Below are 27,725 nucleotides of genomic sequence, written 5' to 3'. Positions count from 1 at the left end.
CATCAGTGGACACTTGGGTTGCTTCCACCTTTTGGCTATTGTAAATAATGCTGCTATCAACATGGGTGTGCATATATTTCTTCGAGACTATGCTTCCAATTATTTTGGATATATACCCAGAAGTAGAATTGCTGGATCATATGGTAGTTCTATTTTTTATTTTTTGAGGAACCACCATACTGCACCATTTTACTTCCGTACTGGCAAAACACAAAGATTCTAATTTCTCTACATCCTTGCCAACACTTATTTTCTGTTTTTTTTTTTTAATTGGCCATCCTAATCAGTGTGAGTCCTCGATTAAATTTAACTAAATTCAAACATTAAAATTATTAAATAGAGTTAAGCCTACTGTACATGTAGGAAGAGCCATAATTCAATTTTTGCTTAAATAGCTTATTCTTATTTTTAAAGTTTATTTTTAAAAGTGAGGTGTGCATTATGTAATAACACATTTTAAAATAGAATTATTTCACGCTTAGGGGTCCATTTATCTATTGCTGAGTAATAAAGCACCCCAAACTTAATGCCGTAAAATAACAATAGTCGCAATCAGTAATTTAGCTCAGGAATCAATGATCTGTGCATGGCTCTGCTTTCAATGTTAGGTGCAGCCCTATTTTCTCCCCTCTCGCTTCCCTCTTCTTTCTTCCTTTTCCCTTTTTCTTTCTTTCTCTTGCTCCTCTTTTCCTTTCTTTCCTGTCTGTCTTTTATTTCCTCCTTTTATTTGTCGATTTCCTTTCTAGATCTTCCTAGCCCTTCTTTTTTCACCTTTGTGACCCCACCCCTCAGAGCTAAATGCTGGGACTTTGTTAGACGCCAGTCTTTTGTGACGGTACCGTCTGCTGGGACTGATGTGGTTGTGCTCCAGCAATGACTTCACTGCCTTTCTTCCTCTCCGTCCTGTATCATTTCCCCACGTATCTAGGTTGGAATCTGAGCCTGCATATTGGCGCTACTGATACCCACGCTCACAGTTTGAGGCTTTAAAACCAAGGTTTATCATATAGGAGCCAGTTTATTTCAAAGTGACCAAGAAATGTTTTGCCCTATTGACCTCCAAACATTCAGGAAGCAAATAACTTTTATTAGAATTGGTGATATTTGGAAAGGATATTTGGAAAGAGTGAGTCAAAGCTGTTTGTATCTTGTGAAAAACATTTTCTCCCCTGGTTTTTAGTTTATTTAATTCGAGTACCTTACCAGATGCTTTGTGTCGAGTTCCAAATGGCCTCTCCAAAACTAATATGACAGAATTAATTGACTCACTATTCACCTCCTTTTACTCCTATCCTGTTTCATGTTCTCTTTCAAGCCTCCTTTTTGGCTTGAAATATTTTGCTATCTTGTACCTAACAGTTTATTTCCTCTCCTCAACTGAAAGGTTACTTTAGTTCCTACTGGATTTATGCAATCCAGATGGGTGATGCTAAGACGTAACTAAACAATACTCCACAATCAATTGCCTTTTATGTCATTATTGCTGCTGGCTCTTGTCTCTGGCAAAATTTTAAGGCCAAAATACTACTAACACATACCTTTCTATACAAAAATGAACAAATAAGACACAAGAAAGACATCATGACAAAAATTCTTCAATATTAATTAAATGAAGAGCAGAATGTGTGCTGGTTTCAACTTTTTTCCGTTTAGATTTTAAACAGGACAGAAGCTCCTGGATACTGTATTTGTATATGGCCAAAAGCTCTCAGTACACATTGAATATACCGGATTTAAGGCACTGAAAAGTGAAAACTAAAAATGGATCTAACTGTCAACTCCTAATCCCCAAAGGTATAATATGTTTTGGGAAGCTTTGAGAAGTTAAGCATGGAAGCCATGGGCCATTACAAAATATTTCAATTTTTCTGATGTGATCTGCCTGATGAATTCTAACTTTTGGTTATTCTTGAGAAGATATAAATATCTTTTGAAAATAACACTTATTTTTTACTTTCAATTTTCAGTGTAGAAAATTTGGAAGACCATAAAAGAAAAGCATATTTAATAATTTCATAAACCAAAAATACCCTTTATTTCCATGAACATATGTTTCTTTTCTTATCAAAAGGGGTATATTTTTCCCATGACAAAATCTTTTGCAGTAATATTTATAAAGATTTTACTGCAATATATAAAAATATTTCGTGTCACTAGCATAAGCATATGGTAACAAAATTTCAAACTATATAAGAGAGTTTAAAATGGAAAGTAAAATTTTCTTCTGGAAAATATGACACAAGATTGAGGATGTCTTCCAGAGGTTTCTCTTGGGAGGAAACTTTTCTCAGAAGCCCCCAGCAAACTTTCTATTCCTTCTCACTGGGTCATATGTACATTCTTAAACCAATCCCTGTCCTCAATGTCTTATTGGATCCTGAACCAGTCAAGAGATGTGGAAACACTGCGATTGACTAGAACTGGGAGAGAGGAAAATGCATGTGAGGGAAACAGCCTCAATGCCCACCGTGTACTCTTCTTCCTAGTCAGGGCTCCCTCCTTCCATCTCTGATGCCCATATGATAGGATTTCACCAATTCAACATAGCTTTCTTCATGTCCTCTCTCTGATTCAAGAAGAAGAGGTGGCAATTAATTCTTCTTCATGAAGAAGAGCTGGCAGTTAAGCTTGGCTTCTCATTGCTCTCCAAGCCCACTACTATTTTCTGACCTTTCCCAACAAGCCATAGCTTCTGTGTCTCCTTAGTTGGATTCTCAGCACCAAAGCAGCTGTCAAGAAACTCCCATTGTCTCCACAGTCTACCAAATGTTTTATAGAACTAGCACCATCCTTATTGATGTCCCCAGCTATCCCTGGGATGTTGCCATGACAATCCTATTCCTCCTCTTCTATGCAGACTATAGTTTGCTAGCAAACAGAGGAGGTAAACATTTCAAATGTTGTTAGACATTTCCAATTGCCTCTAAAAGTTTGCACCAATTCACACTCCCATAAATAAGAAACGAGTGTCTGTTTCTCACCACATCCTTGCCAACATTGTGTACTATCAACCTTTTGATCATTGTACACTTTATAGGTTAAACACCAGAAATATTAATTTTATTAATCTCTTGGTCGGTTAGAATATATCTTCAAGCAATTTTTTTGATGAAGAGTCTCTGCATGAAATATTTTCTGAGCCATTTTGTATCTAGGAAAATATCTATTGCCTACACACATGAATGACAAGCTTGAAAGTTCAAGGTTTACAGTACAATTGTACATTGTTTGTTGAAGAGAAGTGTGAAGCTAGGCTGATTTTTATCTTTGCATGTAACTTGACATTGTTTTGGATGCTTGACAATTGTGGGGGTTTTTTCCCTTTGAATCTAGGTTTTTCCCCCCCGAATTTATTTAGGTGTAAATGTGTGTGTGTATGTGTGTGTGTGTGTGAATATACCAGTTTCCCTCAAGAACATTTTCTCATATTTTTGTTTTACTATTACCACTGTCTATTAGTTCTAGTTTCTTCTTCAGGAAATCCCAGTTTTCATAAATTTTATCTTGGCTCCTTATTCCCTGTGTCTACTTGTCTCTTTGTAACTGGTCCACTTTTTCTTCACTAGGATAACACACACTACATCTTGCACATCTTAAAATTTGTTAATAAAACACTAACATGTTTTGGTTATTTATTTACCCATTTAATTACTGAGGCATTTAAAATTTTTGTTCTTCAGAGTCATGCACTTACTAAGTTCAAAGATAAGATGCTTTCAAAGGCATTCTTTTGTCCATAACTAAATTCAGGTTTTGGACCATATAATCAGATTTTACCCAAAGCCATTCTCTGAGACAGTCGCAGTTGCACACACAATTCCTATATAAACATATCCGTGTAAGGAATTAAAGGCCAAAATGGGTGACATGTGTTTAACTTTATACATCATACCAATTATGAACTTTATTTCAAGAAGATTAATTAAACATTGATAGCTACACAATTTCTGCAAACGATCATTCCCTACTTCTTACATGCCATTGTCAACGTTTATAAATAAAAGACTCCAGGTTTCGTGAATCACTAGATTAGATAATTGGGAAGGAATTGGCTGGAGCAATTATGTGGAAACCATACGCAGTTGAACCTTAATGTATTGTATAGCGGGACAACAACAGAGAGGATTGTCAGTAGTTCTTCATCTTGGTTGCACTCTGGAACCATCTGGGGATGCATGGATGAGCCCAAACGCACTGACGTCTCCAGACACAGTGCCCACTTCAAGCGCATCAAGCAGTCCGGACATACTGACCACCCTAATGTCTACCAAAACGTGTGATGCATAGGCCCTTTGATCCAGCAGTTACATTTCCAGGAATTTGTCTTACAGAAATGCTTGCATATATACGTAAAGATTCATTTTCAAGATGTTTATTCATCCAACAAATATTCCTGGAGCCCATATTCAGGACCAGCACTGTTCTAAATACTGGGGACAGTAAACTGCCCAGGCTCAGCAAGATTACAGCTGGTGGAAAAGGCCAGATGACAAACCCAGAGAGAGATAAACTGGAAAAGTAACAGATAGTTATAAATGCTCTGCGGAGAATTCAAATATGGTACCCATTGAGCTCCTCTGGAACTTTTACTTCTCAACAAGACTAGGGGAGACACCATGTTAGGTTTATCTCTGCCTTGACTTTCCATGTTATTTCCCCTCTACTGTGGAAGCCCGTGATGTGGAGAAACCTCTGTGAGGTGTCGCCACCTAGAATTCCAGGAAGCAGTGGGATTATAACCTGGGAAGCAAGGCAATCTTTTCTGTTTCTGTATGCTCCCAACCTCATGCGTGGTTTCTTTTTCTTTTTTAAAAATTTATTTTTATTCTGATAAAATACACATAACTTAAAATTTACCGTTTTAAAGTATACAATCCCGTGATAGTAAGTACATTCACACTGTTGTGCAACCATAACCCCCATCCATCTCCAGAACTTTTTCATCTTCCCAACCTGAAACTCCATACTCCTTAAATGCTAACAACTCCCCATCCCTCTCTTTCCCCTAGCAACAACCGTTCTACTTCCTGTCTTTATAAATCTGAGTGTTCTAGTACCTCATAAATGTGGAATCTTCCAACATTCATCCTTTTGTGCCTGGCTTATTCACTTAGCATTATGTTCTCAAGGTTCATCCATGTTGTCACATGTCAGAATTTCCTCCCTTTTTAAGGCTAATAGGCTATTGTATGTATAGACCACTTTTTGCTCACCCTTTTGTCTTTCTATGGACGTTTGAATTGCTTCCATCTCTTGGCTGTTAATGTGTTTTGCTGTTATGAAAATGGAAGTACAAATATGTCTTTGAGATCCTGCTTTCAATTATTTTGGAAGTATACCCGGAAGTCAGATTGCAAGTTTATATGGTAATTCTGTTTTTAATTTTTTGAGGAACTGTTTTCCATAGCAGCTATGCCATTTTACATTCCCACCAACAGTGAACAGGATTTCAATTCTCATTAGCAATTATTTTCTCACTTTTATAGCAGTTCTAATAGGTATGACATGATATTTTGTTGTGCTGTGGTTTTAATTTGTGTTTCTCTAATGATTAGCAAGGTTGAGCATCTTTTTATACGCTTATTGTTGGCCATTTTTATATCGTCTTTGGGGAAATATCCTTTGTCCATTTTTAAAAATTGGGTTATTTGGTTTTTTATTGTTGAGTTGTATGAGTTCTTTTTATATTGTGGATATTAACCTTATCAGATATATGATCTGCAAATATTTTCTCCCATTCTGTAGATTGTCTTTTCACTCTGTGGATTGTGTCCTTTGATGCATAATAAGTCTCCTGGTATTTTGATTTCTGTTAGAGGTATACTAGAGTCTTTGTTATGATAGAATATTTACTAATTTCTCCTTATAGTTCTATCATATTTTGTGTTATATTGCTAAAGTTTTATTGTTTGCTGTGTGAAGTTTCTGGATTGACCATACCTTTTATTAATGAAAAATATAACTTTATTTCCCTATTCTTTAAAAATATGTTTTTTCTAGAATTCCATTTCGTCTGGCATTGTTTGCTATTAACAATTCCACAGTTGCTTTTAAAATATAAGATCCTAGATTCAAAATATTTTTTTCAGAACTTTGATAAAACTCTTCACTGTTTTCTTACACTTGGCATTGCCAATAAGAAATCTGCGACCAATCTGATTTTTTTTAAATGATATATCTTTTTCTTCCTGAAAACTTTGAAAATTTTCTCTGCAGCTTCAAAATTTCACTATATTTCCAGGTGTTATGTTTCTGTAATTCTTCTGCTTAGCTTTCAGTGATACCTTAAGTCTGAGAAACCAAGTCTCTTTAAGCTAGAAGTTTATTTTATTTTAATGGTTACTTGCTCCAGTCTGCTCTCCATTCTCTCTGTTCTCTTCCTGGATTTCCTATTAGATAGAGTCAGACTTCAGAGTCTGTCACTTGCCTCTCACAAAGATCTCATGTTTCCACAACTTTGTCCTTCTAAGCTGCACTGTGAGAGACCTTCTGGATTGACCTTCTAAACTAACAAATTATCCTTTAGCTGTGAATGTTCTCCTATTTAGATTAAATATTGTATTTTTAATATGATCAATGAAATATTTAATTTATGGGAATTTCCAGTTTTTTTTTTCTTTTTCACAGATGCATTGTCCTCTCAAAGCTCTTGGACACTAATTTTACTTATGTCAAATTCTTCTCTTTGCTATATTAACTCCTTTTTCTTGGGAATAAGTTGTTAATGGAGTTTCAGCCCTCTCTTTTATGACATTTATTGGCTTCCCTAAAATAGTTAAGGGATTCTTGGTTGTCTGCTTTTCTTTGCATCTGGAAATCCCTGTTTACAGCTATGTGAATATTGGCTCTGCTTATTGTACGTTACCACTGATAATTGTGGGTTAAGGGCAGAAGCAGCTGACATGAAAGTATACTAGTAGCTTGTCTTCTTTGTAGGGGCTACCTATTTCCTCCTTGGGACAAGCAGTTACCTTGGTTACCTGCCCTTTATGTTCCATGCCCACCTTTGCTGCTTTAGCCTGTTATATCCACTACTGTTACCTGATTTAGCAAGAGCAGGAGACAAAAGCGAGACTGATAGTCAAGTGGTACCAAATCCAACTCTCTTATCAATCACCCTGATGATTGTCCCATGTATTTTCTCACTCCCTGTGTCCAGTGACTCTAAATTCGGATCTCCCTCCCCTGCACAACTGCCACCTCCACTGCAGTCTTCTCATGCATGTTTTTAAGATGATGGCTTCCTTCAGTTTTGTTTTTCTATAGATTTGATCTCATCTGCATGCCATAGTTCAAGTATAACTCAAATTTTCTGGTCTGCTGATGACCCTTGTATGAGTATTGTTTTTAAAATATCTTGTCTGTCATTTCCAGGAATTTGAAGCAGTGTATCAGTAAATATTCAGTCTCCACAGTAGAAAACTTTGTAGGCATTTCAAGGAAAAAAGTGCAGGAAATTGGATGCTTGAAAAGTCATTGAAAGGTTCAGAAGACCAAAGGCCCAGGAAGGTCAAGGAAGGCATTCAGCTAGCCATGAAGTTCTTCACCAGCTTTCAGGGAATCAGAAAGTTACTACCAAACCTGGGGTCAGAATAGAAGAAAACTGTCACTGAGTAGGTACAGGGTCTGGCAGGGTCAGAGCATTAGGACTGGTGATTCTCTGGAGAAAGCCAAGGGACCACTGCAAATGTCACCTCTGCTAAGCTCAGGGCTCTTGCCTTCAGCCTTCTGAATCACATACGATATATCTCATCAGGAGAAATTAAGTCCATCTAAATTCTGGAGGCAAGGGAGTTCTGGGAGACACAGGGAGGGAGTGCGGATGAGTGCCCGCTGATAAAGAAAGGAACACCCAGAACTCACACAGAGGGAAGGAGTTCATGGGCTCAGACCCTGTTCCTGATTCTGCTTCTCCCTGCATAACTCTCAAGCTTCTAGTTGTTCATCCATGACCTATAGTTTAATATAACCGATCTTTTATATTAATATTTATCTTACTTTACTATAAACCTGGTATAGGTGGGAGCAGACTGGGCACTGAGCCCCACACTTCAGATGTGATCCTAGACCCACATTTCTGAAGGTTTGTCTAGTGCCCAGCACTGCACATACTACCTAGTAGGTGTTTATTGAATACTTGTGACTAAATGAATAAAGTGGAAACAGCTGAAAAGGAAGAAAAACAGATTTTAATAGTAAAAAAGGAGTGCTAAATTAAGGAATGAGTAAAAATAAAAGAGATCTAAAATAAATATAAACATTTTAAAGTGCAGTTTTAGGTTCAAAACAAAATTGAGAAGGTACAGAGTTTACCCACTTACCCTTTGCCTCCATACATGTATAGCCTCCTCTGTTATCAACATTAAAATCATACATCTTCTGTAATTATAGCTAAGAAAAAGCACATATGCATTTTGTTCCAGTTATCTATTGCTGAGTAGCAAATATCTCAAAGCTTCAAAACAGCAATCATTTTAATATGCCCACAGATTCTTCTGGCCAGGAATTAGGCAGGGCTGAGCAGGGATGGCTTGTCTTTGGCCCACAGTGTCTGGGTTCTCACCTTGGAAAACTTGAATGACTAGGAGTGACTGGATCAAATGTGCCTGAAATTATCTGGAGTCTTCATTCAGATTCCTGGCACGTGGGCTGGAAGGACGCAAAGGGTGGGCTCAGCCAGAATGATTAGCCACAGGTTCTATGCATGGTCTTAACATGTAGTTTGGGCTTGCTCCCGCATGGAGGGTAAGAGGGGAACTTCTGAGGGAGCATCTGGAGGGTGAGAATTCCAAGAGAACCAGATGTGCACTGCATGACCTGTTGTGGTCCAGCTGTAGAAGTCATGTGGCATCACTTCTGCTTCGTTCTACTGACTATCAGTGAGTCACCAAGGCTGGCCCTGATTCAAGAGACGGCAATGGGGTTCTACCCCTTGAGGAGGAAGTGGTAAGGACACGTGCAGAAGAGCAGGTGGAATGGAAGATATTGTTGCAGTCACGTTCAAATAAGACCATTTGCCACACTTATGACCAGGGTTGGATAAGAACACAAGAAAGTGAAAACCACTTATCTGGAGAAATTGGAAAGTGTGTGCATATACCTCTTAAAAATTTCTCTTGTAAAATGTTTTTGCAAAAACATTTTTAGATGGTGAGTATGCCCCTTGGCGATGTGAACAACTGGAGTCTGCACAGCGATGTTGGCTCTGCTTTCCAGTCTACTTATCACCTCTTCCTGATAGAAGTAGAAACAGTAGGACTTATTTCCTAAACTAAATTGAACTGAAGAAAAAAGGCAAAGGAGAGCTGTGGTGTAAGGTACAAGAAAGATGTGGCTTATTTGTCCTCAGGGTTATTACTGTGACTTATTAGAAATGGTTTAAAGTGTTGTTCAAAGGATTTAGATCCAAAGAAGGATCTCTGGTATAGTAAAATTTGTTCAAGGCTCCAATAGGTTTTCTGGAGGAAGATCGTGAAATACCCTTTCTTTCAACTGTCTATCTCACTTGAAGGTTTGCAAAACTGTAATATACACAGAATGAACAGGATGAATGATAGCCCATTAGTAGTCAAGCAGATGTTCCACCTTGACCTTGGGAGGCCTAGCTCTCTTAGTGAGTGCTGCTGGACTAAATTTACTATTCCGGAAGAGGGAAGTGGAAGGGAGGTGTTTGAACACTGAGGTAGATTGTTTCTCTCTGTTTTAAGTCTAGAATTTTCCCAAATTTTGTAATAAGGATGGTTGAGTTTTGTGGTGTCAGTAAAAGGATTCCCATTTCTTCTATTTATAAAAGGATTGCCTAGATTTTACCCAAATATTAGTTTATGAGCTGAAGTTTTTTTTTTCTTCCAAGTCTTAGTAATTTTGGTGGATTTCTGCTGCTTAGTTATAGTAAGCCAAGGTAAATGTGAAATTAAATCCATAGGACTAAATAAATGTGCATGATGAATGGAACTTTGGTTTCTGTTGAGTAGCCTCACTTAGAGTATTACTGAGCTTGAAGAAATAGGGAGCAGCCATCAATGAAAACTTTGTGCTCTGCAGAAACCAGCCTATGTAAATATTTTATTTAGCTGAGATAATAACAGATTCTTAGAATACCAAAATTTTTTTACTGTTGCCATCAAATGTGATTTGATCCATTAAATCTTAACTATAAATTTACTACCAGTGAAGCTGAGCAATTACATACACACATCAAAAACTAATTTTGCCTTTTAGAACAATACACAGCATCTAGTTAGGTGAGATCCATAGCCATCAGGGAAGTCCAAGTGTAATTGTTTTTTAAAAATAATTCATAAGAAACCAAGAAAATTATATTTTGGAAAAAAGCACTATGATTTGAGAATTTCTAGGAGTATAACATTTAAGAAATGGACTGTCATTAAGATATGCTACCCCTCCTCACTCTCCTTCATGCCCACCCAGATTTCTGCCCTCCATCTCTACTGGAGGAAAGAACAAAGGAAAGCAGTTTAATCCCCAAGAAGAGGGATTATAGTTAATTACAAGGCAGAAGAGCTCGTCCTTGAGAGTTACTAAACAGCTAGTGCTGCTGCTTGGGAATATCCTTGTCATATTTTAAAGTTGGATGAGTTCCTGGGTCCAGAAGATGGACGGCAAGCCTGTCACTCTGCTCCCCAAAGAACAATTTCAGTGCTGGAGGACTCAACAGTCAATGTTGTCCTACTCAGCCTTGGTCCACAGAGACCCAGAAATCTTTGCCAAACCGAAATGACCAAAAAAAGGGCATTGTTCCCCAGTGTAGAGACAGAATTGGCTTGTTTTCTGGATCCCCACCCAGTCTCAGGATTCTTGTACTGTTTTCCTGAAGATAGTGGTGCAGTCATGGAACGTCAACAGCAATACTGATACCACGGCAGCCACAACCACAACCACAGCAAAGACTGCGGAACCCACTCATGGAAATGGCACCACCTTGTTCGTGAGAAGCCATATAAAATGACACCTTTACGTTTTATTCATACTTGGTTTTAAAATGACGTTCTTTTTTGATGATTCACTAGAAATGACTGAAGTCTTTCACTTGAGGGCTAATATTGATACCCGTACTTCTTTTTGGGTAAGACTGGTCGTGTAACTCAACTAGTGTTTTTTTCAATCAGTCTTTCACTTGGGTGGATAAAACAACATGAATGGGCTTGATGAAAATGAATAAACAGTACTAATAGCTAACATTTTTTTATTACTATGTGCCAGACATTGTGTTTATACTTTATCTCATTATATATTGATAGCCACCAGAAGTCTATGAAGTAGGCACTCTTATTATCATCCCATTTTACAGATGAGTACCCTGAAGCTTACAGAGATGAAGCAAATTGCTTCAAATCACAAGCCAGTAAGTAGCATAATCAGAATTAGACACTAGCTCTGCCTGACTCCCAAAGTGAACCTGGTAACTGTCTTCCTGCTCATTGGGTTATGAAGAATGACAACTGAATACAGTGTCATGCTGATGCGGCAAATTCAGAGATTGCTTGGTTCTAGTGATTGACAAAAGCAGTTAGCTCAAGACAATTCTTATCCACCCAAAACTCCAATTTAAGGCACACTGAAGTGATGCCAGGAGGCCAGGGACATTAATTTGACAAATGAGGAATGTACATTGTCACTCCTGGCGAAGAAGTATGGTTTCAGAATAGAGTTGCCTGTCTCTCTACTAGCTTGTAAATCTCAAGCTTTCTGTATTCTAATGTTGAAATAAAAGCCCAGTTGGGCATTACAGATTTCAGACCTAGACTGGGGCAATGACTCAGGGCCAATTCAAATATTCTGCAAATTCAGCAAAGGATATACTCTCAGGGTAGAAAATCCCCATTAAAATCTACAACTTGTAGTAGAAATATTGTCTAAAAATTCATGTTCAGAAGGTAATCCTTAGCAAATATTAATTTCTCCCGATGTTAGTTATAATAAGAGCTAGCTTTTATTGAGCATTTACTATGTGCCACGTCCCTTTCTGAGCTTTGTTATGTATAGACTCACTATATTCTCACATCGACCTTATATGTGAAAAACTATTATTATCTTCGCTTCCAGCCGAAAAGATTTAGTCTTAGAGAGGTTAAAGAACTTGTCCAAGGTCACATGATAGGTAGAGGAGCCTATGTGTTTGATTCAAAAGCCGGTGCTCATGGTGTAATTGTTCTTATGATTCTGCTGTATAAGGAGGACATGCAAGAAAAGAGAGAAAGCTAAATTCAGAAAAGGAAGAGAGTTTCTGTCTCTTCCTTTTTCTTTATTTATGGAGATAAATCCTCCAAGGGCAGCCTTCAGGTTGATAGGAGTTAGACATTCCTTGGTCATTAATTTTCTCCTAGTCTACTAGTGCCTTCCTAGCTCCTCTTTCTACCTCTGCAACTAATGCTCTACATTCCATATCCTCTTTCTAGCTCCTCTTTCTACCTCTGCAACTAATGCTCTACATTCCATGTCCTCACCTATCCTCTCCTCAGCATTGTCATTTTCCTTTTCGCTTGTTTTCTCTCAAAACCTGGCATACAAACCCCTACCCCTGGCGAATCCAGCTCTTGCTACTCTTCAAACTAAGTCACACAGCCTCCCAGGACCTCTAGAGAAAACTCTCCCAGCCAAGTGGTGGCCACTCTCCTCATGCTTGAGTAGTACTTCAGCAGAATAGTATGCACACCAGAGCAGCTGCTTCTTTAATTCTCTTCCATCTCATCACTGTATCTTTACCCCTTGCCCCATTATTCCACATCTGCCACTCAGTCCCAAGAGAAGACCTCCTATCTTCTTCACTAAAGCGCAGAGGCCACCAGGCAATCTCCTAAGCCTCCACCCTACAAACTTATCTCCATCTAACCTTGACTTTTTTTTAATCTTATCCTCTACCTCACCCTTGTGTGGACCCATATTTCATGGGAACTTCCCATGGGAAATTTTATGGATGGCAGCCAAAATCTTGAGGATGAGTAAGATTGTCCCAGTGTACAGTGAGAATCTAAGGGGACTAAGATAGAAGCTGACATTTATTAGATGGTCAAAGCAACAAAGATAGTGAAGGATCGGGGGAGAGAATGTCAGAGAAAGAGGGATCTAGGAGGAGATGGTGTTAGAGAAGCCAGTGTTAAAGGCTGCAGAGGGTCCACTTAATAACTGAAAGTCAATCGGCTGATTTCTTTTTGTTTTAATTAATTAATTAAGTAATTAATTTTTCGGCTGTGTTGGGTCCTCGTTGCTGCATGCGGGCTTTCTCTAGTTGTGGTGAGCAGGGGCTACTCTTTGTTGAGGTGTGCAGGCTTCTCATTGCGGTGGCTTCTTTTGTTTCAGAGCATGGGCTGTAGGTGCGTGGCCTTTAGTAGTCGTGGCAGGAGGGCTCAATAGTTGTGGCGCACAGACTTAGTTGCTCCGCGGCATGTGGGATCTTCCCAGACCAGGGCTCGAACCCAGGTCCCCTGCATTGGCAGGCGGATTCTTAACCACTGCACCACCAGGGAAGTCCCAGTCGGCTGATTTCATGGTGAGAAGTTCAGCAAGTACATTTGCCCAAGAAGATTCAGTGAAAGGACAGGGATACAAGGTCAGATTGCTGTGGGTTGAAAAACAAACGGTAGAAGATGTTATGAAAGTAGTGAACGTAGAACACTCTTTGTGTTTGGGGGAGTGTTCAGGCCTCTATCATAATTTCTTTGCTTAGTCTATGCTTGCCTTCTCTGCCTAACTTCTGTTCTGCATGATTTACCAGCTCTCATAGGGCAAGCACTAGACCATCTTCCAAGATGCTCAATGGTAAACAAAGGAGAAATAGGTGGAAGAGGCTAAAGATGAATGTGGGTCTGGAAAGAAGTTACTTTCATTTTTTAAGATGGTAAAGACTTGTGCATCACCAGTTAATCAGTAAGTACCTACAGAATGTTTTAGCTGAGCTCTGTGCAATATAAGTCTCTGACCCTCATGGAGTGAAAGTCCACCAGGAACAACAGACACTAAATATTAATTCTAAACAATTAAGCAATTATAATCAGATAAACCATGGCATATCAGGTGCTCTGAGACTATAAAACAAGGATTGCCTATGTGTTTAAGGAAGGATGCATAAGAGTTAGCCAAGTGAAAGGAAGAGTGGAATGAAGAGAGCATTCAAGCATAACATTCAAAGCCTATGCAAAGGCCCTGAGGTAGGAGGGTGCATATCTGGAACCAATCAACAGTGCAGTGTGGCTGGAGCCCAGAGAGAATAAAGAATGGTTGAGGTGAGGCTGGAGGTGGGGATGGGAACCGTGCTGGGACTGTGGCTCCAAGCTACAGGGAAGGAGCTTACAGAGAAGGTAAGGATGGAAATAAAGAAGGGAGGGGATAATTGCCATAGGAAGTTCCTGGAGAAATCAGAAAGAAATGGAATTCTGACTATCTCTAGGCAATTCCACATGAGTTTTTCAGAGCTTTCTCCAACATATTAAAAGTGGAATTCATCTCTTCTCTTTTTGAAACCCATCTTTTGAGATTTCCTCTCTACCCCACCCTTCCCCGCCAGCTGTTTACCTTGTATTCTCTTTCCTGGTAAATGAGATCAACCTGGACCAAGATGCCTGGTTTAGAAAGTCATGAACCTGGAGGTGGGATTACTCTAAACTCCTAGTAACACTCATCTACTTTATGTCATCAGGTCCTAAGTCCTGAGAAGTCTAAATCCTAACAGCTTTCAATTCTGTTCCCTCCTCTCTGCCCGCAGACACTGTCCTACTTCAGTCTCTCAGCTTCTCTTGGTTGGACCTTTTTAACAATCTCCCAACCCTTCTTCTTGTCTCTAATCCATCAAGTGCACAGTTGGCATAGTAGCCTTTTTAATATTCACAGATATGGTTGTGACTCCTTTCTATAAGAGAAAAAAAATCTTTGCTACTTTCTCCATTATCTGTAGTGTAAAATCCAAACTCCTTAGCTTAGTGTAATGTCTTTTGGCATCTGGAACGCTTCTGTATCATCTCTTACTTTGCTATACCTCATGCATATTTCAGAGCTACTTGCATCCTCTCCACATATGCACGTCAGCCTGGAAATCCCCATCAGTCTGGAAATCCCCTCCACTTATGCACATCAGCCTGGAAGTCCACTTCTATGTGCTAATTCAAATCATCCTCCAGGTCAAGTGGTACTTCCTCCAGAATGTCTCCCCTGTTCTTCCCATCCCAGGCAGCTTATGGTCCCTCCTCATGCCCTCAGAGTGCCGTGTGTGTGCACCCACCGTATCACTTATCAAACACTGCCACAATTGTGGGTTTGCTCCCTGATCCTTCTACTTAACTATACATCTTGGGGCTAGGAACTGACTGAAACTTCTTAGTTGTCAAGCTTCCAGAACTCGGCACAGTGCCTGGCATAAGGCAGATACTCAACATGAATGATGAAATGGATCCCTTTCTTTGACAGTTAAATAAGAATAGGAACTCTATATAAAATTTTTCTGGAGTGCCCCAAATTCTAGCAATAGAACAGTGTTTAGATTTTGATTTAGAAGTCAGATCAGTCAGGAATTATACCTCATACACCTGAGTTGTAATTATATCATATCAGAAGCTATCTGAGAAACTTTTGCAGTAGCCTATTGTAATTTGATGTTATCTAATTTGTTATTATGACCCTCCAGACCCAAAGAGACTTAAGGTGGCTTATAAAGATAACATAAAATTCCAGAAGATAATTGTGTTGGTCACTGCTGGTTGTGATTTTCCTATGCTTTCTAAATCAAACACTGATTTTGTTCACGTGGCAATGCGCCCAGCAAAACAAATTCATTTCCCAGTGTTCCTTCCAGGTAGGGTTGGTCATATGATAAAGTTCTGGCTAATGAAAATAAGCAGAAATGGTACATGCCTTTTGACATTTGTGTTTCTCCTTCATTTTTGGAATGAGGATTCAGTTCTAGAGTAGAATAGCCATCTTGAGAGCACAAGACAACAATTGTGGGAAGGAAAATCTCCTTCTCTCTTGAAGGAAAGATTCATTTTTATATGAGCAAAATAAGACTCTACTTGTTTAAGCATCTATTTAAGGAATTTCTCATGCTCACAGCCAAATCTAATTCCTAATTGATAGAATAATAAATATTAAAAGTAGGTGAGAAATATGAGACAAAGGGAAAACAAGGTCAGGTACATAAAATAGAACCAGGCATGTATTTAATACAAAAATCCATAATATGAAGTGCTATATACTTTCTATGGGCAGACCCTACATTTCTTTCTAAGATGTCTAGAAGACAATAGGAAGAGGGAAATGTGGTCAGTTATCTATCCACAAGAGAAAAAGCAAAGTCACTCAGAAGAAGAAAATGAATTTTGATAGTAAGACAAGACAAATATTTCCTTCCAAGGCTTCTTATACAAGGGGCAATATGACATAATAAACAATGTCCTTGTTAGCTTCCTTACAGAGGCAAACATCTCTGGGTTGTTCTAATAACTGATGACCTCATCCAAAGCACAATGAAGCAAAACAGAGCATTTAGACAAATAATGGGTCACACATCTTTCAAGCGATCCTCCACAGACACAATTTCTTTAATTTTTTTAGATGAACTACGTTAAAAATCTGATGAAAACTGTAGGTCTTCCAACAGAAAATGCACAGGTGCACCAAATTTTAACTACAATTTCAAGAAGTTGTGGACTTCCAAGGGTTTGGAAGTTCTAGGCTAAGAACCCAGCTCCAATCTGGACTTTTTATGTCTAATCTCCAATCTGGATTTTTTAGCAGCAATGTGGACTTATTTTACAACATGTCTGTGTTGTCATATAAGAAGGGTAATTAACTGTCCTGGTTTGCCTGGGACAGAGAGGCTTTCTGAGATGCAGGACTTTTAGTACTAAAACCATGACAGTCTCAGGCAACCTGCTATAGTTGGTCACACTATATATAAGAGAAGAACCATATGGCTTAACATTCAGCCAAGTTTCTGTGTGTGTGTGTGTGTGTGTGTGTGTGTGTGTGTATGTGTGAGTTGTAGAGGTGGGCAGACTTCTATGAAAATTAAGGGTTTCACAAGGATACATGCTTGCATTCATAGTCACCTATGATACAGAGAACTCTCACGGGCAGAGCCAAGAGGCTCCCTCAAAACCAATTTTGAATCTACCCTAATGAACAAATGGATAAATACGTTTCCAAAATCCAATGCTTTTTTTATAAAACTACAATGATTTGTATCTGATACTCATCGACAGTTCTTTATATCCCCAGATATTGATAGTTGTAGCTTCTTGGTATATCTTCCAAAATAAATATTTTACAAAACGTATTTCAAGGTAAGTAAATGGAGAGACTTGCTATGTGGAAATAAGTAGCCATAAGCCAGTTACAAGTTGGGGAGAATCATAAAACCATATCTATATATATGTATATATATAGATAGATAGATATAACTTTGGTTGTAGAATGGTTGATTTTAGCTTTTAGAATCAAAGAGGTCCTTCTTTGTGGTAATATTTGCATAGCAGGGCCAGACTTTATTAAAGCCACCACTAAATTCTCATAATAAAACCATATTACTAGGTGTAAAGCAATTGTTAATTTTATAATCTCTCTAACAGGAAGGTTGTCTCTCAAAAGACGGCTAAGCACCAAAAACTGGTTATTAAATTCAAAAATGGTTATTCTATTGGTAGGGAAGGCAAAATCTGTTAACTGCCCTGTCAAGAGAGATTTCCTACCGTCCTTTTCTTACAGTAGGTTGTATTCTCATAAAATGCTGAAGAGGCATTAATAGTCCATGTTCTCAATTCAAGTAGTTTGGCCCATCCCCAAATTCAAAAGCTTGTAAAAGTCAGGAAGAACTGCAAACAATCATATATTATTTCTGATGATTTCTTCATAAGAAGATAAAGAACCTCTCACTTGCAGGAGTTATAGAGGATGCTGGGAGCTGCTAGTTGTGTTTGAATTGGGAAGAAGCACCCAGATAGCAGTCTGAAAGCCTTTCATGTAAGCATTTCTGGCAAGAGATCTCCCAAGAAATCTCCAAGACTCTCCAGATTTCTTGTGATTGCTTCTCTTATTCTAAAGTGTACCTCATTTGTACCTAATTTTGTGATTTTATATTCTTTTTTCTTAAAAGTGGCCTTCCAAATGATATAAGCTTCAGGTCCCGCAGAACATGAAACTGTCCCTGTCTGAAGACAGCCAGATCCTTATTTCCCTGAGATACTTAACTGTTTGCCAACAAGAGACTGGCATAATTCTTTTCCATAGAACAGTTAATAAACTAACTAGGGCCAAGGTCTAGCTTTCAGTAAACTGTCATATCTTTTGGTTCAACTCTAAAGAGCAAAGGTGCTGAAAGGCAGAGCACAGAATGCTGACGTGCTCGGCAAGTTACTCTGAGCGCCAGAAATGGCTATGAAAATAAGATTTTTCGTGCCTTGGGAAAGTCTCAGTCCTTAACAGATTAAGCTGGAGCAAAGTAGGAACTATAGGCATAATCTTTGTTGAGTAGGAGAGAAAACTGATAGAAGTGGAGCCATAGGCATTATTTTGCATTATACAAGTAGAAAGTATCCTAGTGTGCTTGCCTAAAACAAAAGCACAATCCTATTATAAAAATGTATGTGCCTGTGTGTATGTGTGTATCTCCAATCTTCCTTCTCATCCCCAAATAGAGGATGTGGGCTCTCGTATTATAAAAGATGAAAATCATTTAAGAGTCTTCTTGCGTTAGTAAAGTTTTTTTACCTGAAGAGAAAATTAAGAGATTTCATATGTGACTGGCAATGCTTCCCTTTAACCACTGATGCTGTTATGTAAATAGATCTTAGGCGGAGAAAGTAGTCACTTAGTTTGGCACATGTAATCCAATCCATTATATTCCCTAAATCAAAGTAAATGACTTCCTATAGAACTGATCAATGTGGGATTCAAATGTCAAAAGACCATTGGGATAAGAATAACAGCATTAAAAAAAATAATCATTGCATTTAGTTTTATGGAGAAAAGATATCATTGATTTGGTGGAGCAGTGATTACAGGAAGATGAGATTTCCCTCAAAACCCCAAACAGCCATTGCATAGATAGAACACGCTTTGGCTTTCAAAACTTTTCTAAGATTAGAGAGGGCAGATGGAAAGAATTTGTAAGCAAAGTTAGTCTTAGCACCAGTGACATACTGAAAATACAACATGTTTGCCAAATCCCAGGTTATACCCCAATAGTGTTTGAAAAAATGGGGGTTAAGCTTATTAATTAGTCAAGCACATTATCAACATGAATGCTAAGGTGTTTTGTCATTCATTCCTCATCTCATGCCTCTCCTTGCATGTTTCCAGATTACTGATGCTTCCTTTCAAAGGAATAAACCACTGGACAAAGAAAAATGAGCACATACCACTTGGGACACCAGGTATTGGTTGCACGGTCAATAAATTTCGACATTTTAGGTGTCCACATGGAGAAAGGAAAATAGGAGGTGGGAAGGATTTTTTAAAAAACACTGTAAGCTGAATATGAAGAGCTTGGTGACTTTGGGGGTTAACTGCTTAGTTCTTCCAACTGAAAATGGCGTTTCTGTCTCTATGAATTTCTGTTATATGATAAAACTTTGGATTTGTGAATAGTTTTATTTTCTTTTTAAATTAAAGAATGTCTTTAATTGTCTTACCTAGCTAGCTGTTTGTGAGGAGGTCTCCATTTCCCTTTGGTTAAGGGATATATGAATTGGCCTTATTAATATAACAACTGGGGCTTCCCTGGTGGCGCAGTGGTTAAGAATCCGCCTGCCAGTGCAGGGAACACAGGTTCGAGCCCTGGTCCGGGAAGATCCCACATGCCGCAGAGCAACTAAGCCCGTGCTCCACAACTACTGAGCCTGTGATCTAGAGCTCGTGTGCCACAACTACTGAGCCCACGTGTCACAACTACTGAAGGCTGCGTGCCTGGAGCCTGTGCTATGCAACAAGAGAAGCCACTGCAATGAGAAGCCCGTGTACCACAACAAAGAGTAGCCCCCGCTCACCGCAACCAGAGAAAGCCCATGCAAAGACCCAACGCAGCCAAAAATAAAAATAAATAATAAATAAATTTATTAAAAAATAAAAAATAACAACTAATCGTGAGCCAAAGTTGAAGCAACCTTATTAACACAAAGCAAATCTCTTCTATGTGTCTCTGTTTTACAAAGGCATGTTCTGAAATATGATAAGAAAAGCTATCCTTGAAGTATTTCTAGACAAATTAAAAGCAGGAAATACCAGGGATTTCATGTGCTGAACTCTCATGAGATTTACTGCCCAATTTAGCAGTTTCAGCATGAGCCTGGGATATGCCTCTGTACATTTTGATGCGAATTCCAAGTGGACTGAACTTGTAAAGCTTTAGAATTTCATCCATCACTTAGCATTTCTTTGATTTGGGGTTACATGTCACCATTAATCATAAAAATACAAGATCCCTTGAAGTATGGCTACTTGGGCTCCTCTGTGGAATTAATGGGATAAATGAATAAACCAATAAACAAATCAAGTTAATCTGGGAGTATAATGATCCAGATTTTAGTCTAAAAATTATTTAAAATGTTATATTTTCAAGTTATTTTCAGAATGATTTAAGTATAGCATTCTCTGAGGAGTCTGAGGTGACTTTCTGGAATGCCTTTCTCTGCCTCAGTGAGGAAATTTAGTAGCAAATGTGAAACCTGAAGCCACATATGACCTCCCTTGGGTGTGCTGCCCTCAATATAACTATCACCACACAATTAATGCCCCTTTGACATCCCAGTCCCCACATTGTTAAGACAGTGAAGTAGGCAATTATATGAAATTTTTAAAGTGTGTGTGAAACACATGGCTAATGGTCCAAATGAAATACAAGAGTTATTTTTATTTAGAAACAAAGAAGTTTGTATAATTCTCTTGAAGTTTTTCCTTAGTTCCTCATTGGCTACATCTGAAGTTCTAGGATTCAAGCTCATGAAATGAGCACCAACCTGTGATAAAAGTTTTAATGTATCAAAGTTAAAGGAGAAGTAAGGTAATTACTGGGATTTTTTTCATAGACATAAATTTACTCATTTAAAGAACTTTCTCTGGGATTATGTCCTTTATACTTTTTTTGGCATTAACAAAAAATTCCTTTCCTTTATGAAATGCTGGTATTTGTAAATGTAAGTTTGAGAAAAACTGACTCAATTAGACAAAATAAAGACTTGGTCATCTTAAAATGACTTTGAAATTTACTGGTCTGTAAAATTCAAAAGTTTAGAAATCACCACCCTGTGAAATGACGATTAACTTCTTATTATGGCACCTAAGACCCTTCCTAGTTTGGCTGTTGTTTATTTCGCAACTTCATTTTCACCACTTTAAACACAGGGATTCTGGAATAGAGACATGCTTAATGGTTTGTATCACACACTTCTACACTGTGAAATTCCTTCCATTCCTTGTCCTTCTTCTGGAAAATTCCTAATTATACGTCAAAACTCAGGGGGAAAAAGTACCTCCTCTGTACAGCCTTCCCTGACAACCGCATCTGGTCTCCCCAGGAAGAAACTGGGCACTCCTAGTTTTCCACTCCCACTTCTTCCAGGTATGACCCTGGTCACATTGCATCATAATGGTATGTTTGCTTGACTATATGCTCCATATAGAGTCAGATCCTTAGGATAGGGATTTTTTCTTTTGTGGTTTATTTCTTTATCCCCTGCATCTAAGCCAATGGTTGACACATAATAGGTGCACAATAAAAGTATGACTGGATTTTAAATGGATGAGTCATTAAATTATGTCTTGCAATTGTCTTCCTTTCATTCACCTATTTAGTCATTTATAAAGAAATATTTAAGTGCCTATTATGAAATACCTTTATGAGGTACCCTAATAGTTTCCTAGTGTAAAATACGACCTTTATTTGTAATTTGCTTATAATCCAATTGGGAAAGACAAAAAAAAATCCACATAGAAAATGTTATATAACCAATACACAAAGTGATCAAAGACAAGGGCAGCATGTTTTGTGTGAATCAATGGAGCCTACGGTTAGCATTTCCTACTGTTACTACGAGACTTTGTTACAGTTTACATTGGCCAGAGGCTTCAAGGAGGATGTGGGAATTGGTAGGAATGTTATGAGCCCTCTGTGCTACGCATCCATGGCCACACAAAATCAGAACTCCTGTTCCCTCTGCCAGAGCTGTTCCCTCAATCCATTCCATGACCCTTTGACTCATCTGCCTGAGGTACCTCATTTACAGCCTCGCCTCATTCCTCATACTTGACACCCAGGACTGCTTCTCTGTCTCTTATCCTTCAGTTTTTCTTCCTCAACTGTAATTGATACTTGCTGGTTGATTTTGCAGCCTTTCATAAAGGCTTAGGGTAAATAACCCTCCTGGTATTTTCTAGTCCATCCTTTTATTTTATTGACAGGAAATCTGAGACCTGGGGTGACCACGACTCACCTGAGACCCTCCAGCTGTCAGTCAGGTTCTAACTCCAGGTTCTTCCCACCCTCCTACTTCGTATACACATGGAGCATACTTAAGATGTTCAAAATAAATTAAGATATGGGTCTCTCTGAATTGAGTGTTGTTGCGTCCATGAAAGCTTGATCACTGACATATTCATTTGAGGGCAAAGGATCTATAACTTTTTGAAGCAAAAGTGTATTAGATTGTTTTCACATGTGTTCTACTTGACTTTGAGTTGACACTTTTGTTTTTATTAAAAATGTTAAATGTTAGGTAGAAATAAAAATAAAAGGAGGTTAAGAGAAAACTGAATGATGAAAGTTGCATTGTGAAATGGCTACCTGAGTTTCACATTGTACATTGTGTGAGAACCACTGGCCTTTTCTGGATCTCAGTTGGCTCATAGGTAAATTTAGGGGAAGGAAGAGATAATTTATTTATATACACCCACCCCTAGCATAAAAGTGTACATTTACACACACTCACACCCACACTCATATTCAGAATTTAAGACACTGATTTCCCATTATCCAAACTCACTTGTGGGGTATCTTTCAGACTAGTTTCCCCAACTATGCAGAAAATAAACCATAAAATACATTTCATTCTTCCTAATTAGGCTATGAAAAGGGGCGTTCAAATATTAATAATTTGCAGAATTAAACACCATAGAATCTTAGCAGTTATTTGCAAGGAAATAACTATTTTCATTCCTAATTGCAATTAAGTAGAAAAAAGTCAAAGGTCACTTTCATCTTTGTTCAGGTCGTTAAGTTTACTTTATTTTTTTAAATCAACTTTCAAGCAGCATTTAAATATGATTTTGTTTAATTTAAATCAATATGTACTCTATTTGTATTTACTGAAATGCGACAGAAGTCTCAGCTTTCCACGGTTCTGTTTTTGTTTTTGGATGAAATCTTAGTTGTTTAATGAACTTCAATATTTATATTTAGTTAAACTCTGCTATCATTTATAACCAGATGAGACAGCCATGGGAAGATAAATTGATAATTTATTCCTCTTGCATTAGGGAAACAATTCTTGTATTTACAGTATGCTTAGCATAGCAATTCCCTGCCTAACCTCCTAATATTTGTATACGTTTTATGGTGGAGTGTGACTTTCAAATTAAAAATGATTTGTTGCAAGAATATTGACTAGGAAATGCATTCTGAGAAGAGATAGCAGAGAAGATGTAATGAGATTTTTCACTACCCTTAGCCCTGGGCTATTCAATAATTTTTGCTCTCTAAAGCTAAGAGGAAGAAAGGGAGCCTCAGACTGAGTGGCAGATGTTAAGTCAGGAAATGGGAACTCAGCCTTCCCCGGAGTTTCAAGTCATCTCTCTGACCTTTGTGGCCTTGTTGAAAGGCTTTCTCTGAATTGAATGACAACATGGAGGCTGTGGGTAATATTGCAAATCAGGGAATGCGGGTGTGACGGGGAAGCCGTGACCCTTGCCCTGCGTGGTAGTTCAGACCAAGGTTAGGGGCGAGGTGTGAAGGACTTTGCAGTGCTGGGTGGTCTGGCAGTGTCTGAGGTCCTCCCACCAGGAGGACCCAAGAGGCTTACTCAGTGTGCTCCCACCCTGGTTCCTGCTCCACACCTCTGTGTCCATCCTCCAAGTCTTCCTTCAGTATATCTACAAGTTGGGTACCATTTGACCCCGATGTTTAGGCATGTAAACACAGACGACACAGCATGTGTCAGAAACCCACTCTTCCCTCCCACTTCAGGGCATCCACACAGTGGTGTGGCTCAGAACAGACCCAAGGTCCTGTAGAAAAAGGGCACCAATTGGTATAGGAGTAAGAGACAGGAAAAATGGTTCTGAGACCAGTCTTCCCTCCCACCAGATTTATTGAGATATAATTGACACATAACATTGTGTAAGTTTAAGGTGTACAATGTGAGGATTTGATACACGTATATATTGCAAAATGATTACCACAATAAGGTTAGTTGACACACCCATCACCTCACATATTTACCTTTTTTTTGTAGTGAGAACTTGGCGACTTTCAAGTATACAATAAAGTATTGTTAGCTATAGTCACCATGCTGTCCATTAGATCCCCAGAATTTACTTATTTTACAACCGAAAGTTTGTTTTGTATCCTTTGATCACCTTTACCCATTCCTCCCACCCCCAAATCCATAACCACCAATCACATGAAAGGATGCTCAACATCACTAATCATTAGAGAAATGCAAATCAAAGCTATATGAGGTATCACCTCACACTGGTCAGAATGGCCATCATCAAAAATCTACAAACAATAAATGCTGGAGAGGGTGTGGAGAAAAGGGAACCCTCTTGCACTGTTCGTGGGAATGTAAATCGATACAGCCACTATGGAGAACAGTATGGAGGTTCCTTAAAAAACTAAAAATAGAACTAATATACAACCCAGCAATCCCACTACTGGGCATATACCCTGAGAAAACCATAACTGAAAAAGAGTCATGTACCACAATGTTCATTGCAGTACTATTTACAATAACCAGGACATGGAAGTAACCTAAGTGTTCATCGACAGATGAATGGATAAAGAAGATGCGGCACATATATACAATGGAATATTACTCAGCCATAAAAAGAAACAAAATTGAGTTATTTGTAGTGAGGTGGATGGACCTAGAGTCTGTCACACAGAGTGAAGTAAGTAAGAAAGAGAAAAACAAATACCGTATGCTAACACATGTATATGGAATCTAAAAAAAAAAAAAAAAAAATGGTTCTGAAGAGTGTAGGAGCAGGACAGGAATAAAGACGCAGACATAGAAAATGGACTTGAGGACACGGGGAGGGGAAAGGGTAAGCTGGGACGAAGTGAGAGAGTGGCATGGACATATATACACTACCAAATGTAAAATAGATAGCTAGTGGGAAGCAGCCGCGTAGCACAGGAAGATCAGCTCGGTGCTTTGTGACCACCTGGAGGGGTGGGATAGGGAGGGTGGGAGGGAGATGCAAGAGGGAGGAGATATGGGGATATATGTATACGTATAGCTGATTCACTTTGTTATACAGCAGAAACTAACACACCATTGTAAAGCAATTATACTCCAATAAAGATGTTAAAAAATAAAAAAATAAAAATAAATAAAAATAAAAAAGAAATACTTTAGATCTCAGAACATGGCACCATGATTTTATTTGAAGTGATTGGGCAAGGCCATCAGCTACTGGGAGGTTTCTCGAGGTATAGTCTATCATTTTACTTTGATAGGGTTCTACTGATTTTGAAGAGAGGGTGAAGTACATTCCTTCCTCAGGGGGATGGGATTTACTCTAGGAAGACTCCTTTGGTAACTGACTGGCATACTTTTGTTAGAATGTTTGTCATATTTGTCTTTTTGTTTATTTTTCTGTCACTAGGGAAATAATAACTAGCTTCATTCCTCTGTGTGTGCCTGTGTGTGTGTGTGTGTGTGTGTGTGTGTGTCTAAGAGAGGCACTAATTGACTGGAAAAAGAAGGGATTAAAAACCCAGGAAATGGAAGTACCAAGGCATTGGCCATGATGAGACACTGGAATGAAGGCACTTCTGATTTTGAGAGTACAATGTCTTGTGATGACAAGTTCTGGGGTGTGGCAAGGGCAATGGGAAGCAGAGTGAAGTAGAGATAAAAATCATCAAGAATCAGCAGGCAGAAAAACTTCCAGTCAAGGTATTGAGGTTTGTCCATATAGAGTTATGAAAAAAATAAAGGCAAAAATTCAAACAATATAGAAAGGTGTAAAATGCAAGTAGAAAATTTCCATCCCAAATCCCCACCCCTTTCTGACACTTGAGGTGTTCATTATGAAAAATATACTCCTTTGGGTGGTGTTGGAAGTCAGTACAGTGCTTAACCCTTGCAAGGGGCTGGGTGCTGCAGTGCTGGTGGTATTATGTTTCTTGACCTAGCAGTTGGTTATATAGTTGTATTGATTTGTGAAACTTTATCAAACTTTACACTAATTTTTTTTTGCCTATCTTATACTTAAAGTTTAAAAGTTGACTTACTTAAGCTGTATTTGTTTTTAAATATTTCTGACTTACAATAAGATATTAAGAATAACGCAACAAACACCCACATAGTCACCACCCTTTTATAAAAAACATTTACTTATTTTATTTATTTTATTTTTATTTTTTGGCTGCGTTGGGTCTTAGTTGCGGCATGAGGGATCTTTCATTGCGGCGCGGGCTCTTTGTTGTGGCGCGGGGCTTCTCTCTAGTTGTGGCGTGCGGATTTTCTCTCTCTAGTTGTGGCATGTGGGCTCCAGAGCGCATGTGGCTGTAGTTTTGTGGCACGCGGGCTCTCTAGTTGAGGCACATGAGCTCAGTAGTTGTGGTGCTCAGGCTTAGTTGCCCTGTGGCATGTGGGATCTTAGTTCCCCGACCAGGGATCAAACTCGCGTCCCCTGAACTGTAAGGTGGATTCTTTACCACTGGACCACCAGGGAAGTCCCTCACTACCCTTTTTAATAAATACAATATTACAGAGACCATATGCATCTTCACCTGAGCACATTTCCTCCCCCGTCTCCAGGTAACTACTACCCTCTTTTTGTCATTTTTCTTTCCCATAGATTTATACTTTTACCAAATATATAGGTACCAGTTTCCTCCTATTATCTGAAAGTACAGCCGTTCCTATGAAACCTTTCACAAGCAGAAATGGTGTAAAGTGAAGAAATTACCTTAGGACATCTTGCTAATGGATGCACAAAATAAATCAAGGTAAAGCACAGATGCTCACACAGTTTAAAGCTCTGGTGGTCTAATGCTGAGAAGCTGAGTGTAGTCCCGGGGAAGGAGCTTGGCCGTGCCACTCCCGCTGCTTGGGATGCGCTGACGCCTCTACAATGGCTCCCTGTAAAACAAACACCGAATGCTATTTTCACTTTTTGCCTTTTTCCTAAAAGCAAAAATCCTCTTTGGATTTCTTTTGGTTAGTAAAAGCAGGTACTAATGTAGGTCTTTTGTAAAAGCAAAGTGTTAGAAAGTGAACTTTTGAAAGTCAGGGGATACCTGTGTTTCTAAGCAATTTATATACTGTTTTGAGTGCACCATGGTTCCATTCTGTATATATCTCTGCAATTTGTCTTATTTTTTTAAATTGAGGTGAAATTCACATGACATACGATTAACCATTTTAATGGTACAATGCAGTGATATTTAGTATATTCGCAATGTTGTGCAACCACCAGCTATTTTTAATTTCAAAACTTTGTCATCACCCCATAAAACACCCCATACTTGTTAAGGAATCACTCCTCACTTC

Source organism: Eschrichtius robustus, chromosome 5 (assembly GCF_028021215.1).
Source record: "Eschrichtius robustus isolate mEscRob2 chromosome 5, mEscRob2.pri, whole genome shotgun sequence".
NCBI lineage: Eukaryota > Metazoa > Chordata > Mammalia > Artiodactyla > Eschrichtiidae > Eschrichtius > Eschrichtius robustus.
Note: the sequence above shows the minus strand (reverse complement) of the source record.